We start from the raw sequence: 4,956 nt of genomic DNA, 5'->3' as shown, positions 1-4,956 counted from the left end.
AGAAAAAGCTATTTCATTGGATGACATAAGGGAAATGCTCTGCTTAGAAAACGTTACACTTAGAAAAGAAATTTACGAAGATTCATTAAAGATCTTTGACCCGGTGAAAGCGAGCGTTGATGCACTTCGTGTTGATTTTGAAGAACTGTCTGCAAAATTTAGCGACAGGGTGGCGGCGATTGAGTCGGACAATGAGTCAATAAAAAATCGTCTTGACACAGCCTGTGCTGACATAACCAAAAACACTGTCTCTATTGACTCATTGGGTCATTGGCTCATGACTTATTGGCTGGCATAATTCAAACTACCCGCAGCGAAACGGAGGCTTCGATTCTCACAGAAGTTGAAGATCGCATTAGCAGGTGCAGCAACGTTGTTGTATTCGGTCTCCAGGAATCCAAGGACCCTAGTCATGATCAGAGAAACCAAGCTGATCTTAGTCATCATGGATTTAAATGCTGCCCTACAAATCGATCTCGCTCCAGTAAATGTTCATTGCCTTGGTAAATATTCGCCTGCTCTGTCTCTTCCAAGGCCTCTCAAAATCATTTTTAGTCAACCTAGTCACTCTGATACACTTGTGCAGAAAATCACCGAAGTGAAGCGCTTAGGCCAACTTCCTGAAGTCTTTACGCGAATATCAATTGCGAAAGACCGCACTCTCCGTCAGCGTCAAGAACATAAAGCTATGGTCACAGAATTGCGTCGTCGGAAGGAACTGGGAGAGACAAATCTGCGGATAGTGACGAGAAATGGGCAGCCGACCATCGTCAAACATCCTCTGAAGCTGGAACAACTTCAACAAGCTCCTGGAATAAAATAACTCTATTAAATTCTTTATTAAACACTTCTCAGTTTATTGTTGCAACGCTTGTAGCCTTGAGTCAAAACTTGGAACAATATATTGTAATAATGTCTGTTGAGTGTAACGTCTGTGTTTTAAATGAAACTTGGCTTAATTCAAACATTTTTTCCTAGAGATTTTCGATATTAAATTGTATAATTCAACTAAATAATGTATCATTACCAATTTAAATTCTTTTAGCTAAGTTTTCAAATTTATACAGATGTTTAAAAAACACAAATTTTTCTGTTTTTCTTTTCCTATTTTTTTTCTTTTCTTTTCATTTTCTCAAAATGCAAGTGCATTAAAACATTGCTGTTTATACCTTTTCTTTTATATGTAATATAATCTTGTAAAAGGACGTTAAAGTTATTATCTCGTGACCCTGTTATTGGCAATTGCTGTTGGGTCTTGATGTAAAGAAATAAATAAATAAATAAGTTTAGATAGACGGTAACATTGGTTCAAGATATTACCGACTTATTCCAAGTATGGCGCCACTCTTGAATTAAAATATTATTTTACTTGTTTTAAGCATGTAAATTTTTGTATTTTTGCTATTCTCTGTATTAATAAATATTTTTCGGCATATAGAGAAATACAAATTTTTTTACTTCAAAGTTTTTTTCTGACTTAAACTTATAACATTATAAATAAAAAAATTTGTTCTTGAATCAACAATCAATAATTCTTTAAATGAAATAAAATTATTCTTTATTGAAGAGAATTGTTTTTGAATAACGAATTCACTTGTATCGATCGAAGATAATATAGTCTTGAGCCAAGTAAAAATGTTATCGATCGGAGTGATTAGACCTCTTTTAATCCAAGAAACATGAATTCAAGACAAAAAATTCTTGAAATAAGACAACTAGTTCTCTTCAAAATAATTTTCTTGGATCGAGAATATTTTTCTTGAATGAAAATATTTTTTTTATCAGTGTAGACTTGAAATATAACATCAAAATTTTTATCAAATTTTGAAGCTCCAAAGTTATTTTTCGTCTAAAGCAAGTGGGACTGAATAAAATTGGAGATTCATTTGATAAAAAATTTTTTGTGGTGATTTAGGCGGCATTTGAACTGGTGACAGTTTATGAGGACAACTGAGTGATTGATCGAATGAAATTTATAATTTTTATAAAATTTAAAAGCTTTAAAGTTATTTTTCCTTCAAGCAAGTCTAACTGGACTTTAATTTTGCACAGAAAAAAAGGTTCACTTGAGCCAAGAAAATATTTTTCTTCCTAATTATTTTCTTGAGCGAAAAAAACATTTTTTTTGACACAAGAAATTTCACTTATTCCAACAAAATTAATTCTCTTGCTTTAAGAAATACGTATCTTGATCCAAGAAAATTTATTTAAGTCAAAAAAATCTTGTTGTTTTGAGAAAATTCAGCCTCTTGCTCCAAAAAAATTTAGATCTTAATAGAAGTAAATTTTCTTGTCTTGAGAAAATTTCTCTTTTGCTCTAAAAAATTAAATATAAAGATAGAAGTAACTTTTAATCAATATTTTTATTGATTAACATGTCAAATGGGAAGATCAAATAATATTTCATCATTTTTTTTTCATTCAATATGTATAATTGCACGCTAAAATAATATAAAATGGGTATAAAATATTCAAGAGAAAAATTTTCTTAAGGTGAGAAAATTTTTTTCTCAGCAAAAGTAGGTGGTGCTGCTTCTCTAAAGTATCTAAAAATTTTGATCGAATATAAAAATTTATTGTATCAAGTATTTATGATAATTTGAATTAAGAAAAAATTACTTCCACCAAGAATAGAATTTCAAGAAAAATTTTTACTTCGTCCAACACAACTTCGGTCTTCCTTCAGGCACCCGAAAATTTTCTTGAGCCAAGAATTTTGTTTTCCAGTCAAGAAATTTTTCTTTCTGTGTATAAATCGCGTGCCTAAAGGTAAAAGGACTTATAACAATTTATGCGCCCTTTTACCTTTGCAAAAGTAAAAGGGCACATATTTTTTTTTTTTATTGCCAATCCAATAGTAGACACATTCTGCGCTTAAAATTGAAAAAAAATTACAAAGGTAAAAGGGTGTATGTCTTTAATTATACGCCCTTTTACTTATAAGAATTCGAAATTTTGGTGATCTAAAGGTGAAATGGTGTATAATTTTTTTTTCGGCCAGTTAACGAATGAACATATTCGTAGTTTAAAAATGTGAAAAAAAAAACTTTCTGTGGTAGTAGCGGCGTAAAACCTTAACTATACAATTTTTTAAAGTTAAAAAATAAAATATATCTAAAAAACGCCATTAGGCCAAACCTGAAATGGAAGGTAGATTTCACTGAATGATATTCTCGATTAAATAACGTACATAAGTCGGTTGTACTACACATTGCCTGAAAATAGTTCAATTGCAATCTTAACTTTGAAAAAATAACTAAAAATGGTCAAAATGTCGATGTTATAAACGTCGAATTATTCATTTTAAGAAATAGTTACTATAAAATTTGGATTATGGATGCTTGATCATGATGAAACAGCTGTTCTGTAAACGGCACCAGTAATTATATTCAATAGGGCGATTAAAACGGGAAATTTCAAAATATTTGAATGTTATCTGTCATTGTGATTTTTTTTTTATTATTTAATTTTTACGTTATTTGTCTTTGATTGATTTATTTGCTATTTGTTTATATCAAACTTTGTATATGAGGCTGTTATTTTAGTATAACTTGTCTTGTGAAACCATTACTTAACATTTGGTATAAAAAATACAATTTTTTTTTATGCGCCTTTTTACCGTTAAGTAGTACTTTTCTTAAAGATGAAAGGGCGTATATCTTGAGATACGCCCTTTCAGCTTTAGGATACCAACTTTTTTTTTCACAGGTTTTTACGTTTCAGACAACTTCAAACCGAATGGCAAAAAAAAAATTTTTTATACGCCCTTTCAGCATAAATCCCTATTAACCCTTAACTATAAGTCCTTTTACCTTTAAGCACGCGAAATGTTTTAAAATTTTTTTTCATAGTAATTTTGAATAAATTCGAAAATTTAATGGCTAATAATTCCCCAAAAATCAGATTTAAAATAGCATAAATCATGGGTTAATTTTCATAAAATTTGCAGGAAATTCATACCTTTAATATTTTAATTTATTAACTACAAATACTTACACTGAAAAAAAAATTCACTCGAATAAAGAAAATGGGCGATTCCGTACTCGCGGGTGCAACATTTAGACTCACTCAAGGCTTCTTACTAAGAAAATAAAAACTCTTTTTAAAGAAATGACTGGTCGCAGGATTACATTGTAATCTGTTTTACAAAAATTAATATAAAAAACATTTAATAAAATGTCTAAATAGACACAGGAGAGGTTCAAAGTGCTATCGCGGGTGCAACGAAATTGGCCCACCATTAAAGGTCATGAAGCTAGAATGAAAAAAGTCTATTAATTATGGAATATTTATTAAATTATTTGTACATTCTTTAAAAGAATACAAAATAAACTAATTATTAATTTCAATAAAATTATTAAAAGAAATAAATGTTATAAATTATTCACTTTTTATCCAGTCGCGGGTGCAACGTAAAACTATCGCGGGTGCAACACGTCTCACTGTAGTAAATATAAACATTTCCATGTAACTTTAAATTAAAGATATGAGATCATAGATGCTGTATCACTAATTAGCACACGGTGAGAAATTTCCATTATTTTTTATTCTGTATGGATTTTAGATATTACAATGGTGCATATTACTAGTGAACCTTATTGACTCAGAATAAAATTTTACAATGGCCCATAGTAATTTCCGAAACAAATGAAATCAGACATAGTAAATGGTAGAAATTGAAATGTACCACAGTAAAATGAAATATGCAATAATTTAAATTTCCGAATGTACTATAGCAAAAAAAATAAGAAAACGTTTGTAAAAAATAAAAAATTTTAGAGTAAAAAATGTTTTTAGCAATCAAAAAAAATATCAAACCAAACAAGATTTTTTTTGTTTGCAATAATTTTTAAAAATATTTTTTTAAAATATAGTTTTTTTTATTTTTTTTTTTCATTTTTAACAATGAACGTAGGATTTATTTTGGCAGTTAATTTTATTATGAACTAGCCGTTA

At 29.4% G+C, this 4,956-nt stretch overlaps 1 protein-coding gene across 3 annotated transcripts in view; it reads left to right on the top strand.

Moving 5' to 3' along the window:
• LOC123270511 (calcitonin gene-related peptide type 1 receptor-like) overlaps positions 1 to 4,956 on the top strand; it is a 280,947-nt gene that overhangs the window by 20,443 nt on the left and 255,548 nt on the right. The window lies entirely within an intron of this gene.

This window comes from Cotesia glomerata, linkage group LG8, assembly GCF_020080835.1.
Source record: "Cotesia glomerata isolate CgM1 linkage group LG8, MPM_Cglom_v2.3, whole genome shotgun sequence".
NCBI classification, from domain to species: Eukaryota; Metazoa; Arthropoda; class Insecta; order Hymenoptera; family Braconidae; genus Cotesia; species Cotesia glomerata.
The sequence above is the reverse complement of the archived record's forward strand: the minus strand, read 5'-3'. Positions and strand labels throughout refer to the sequence as shown.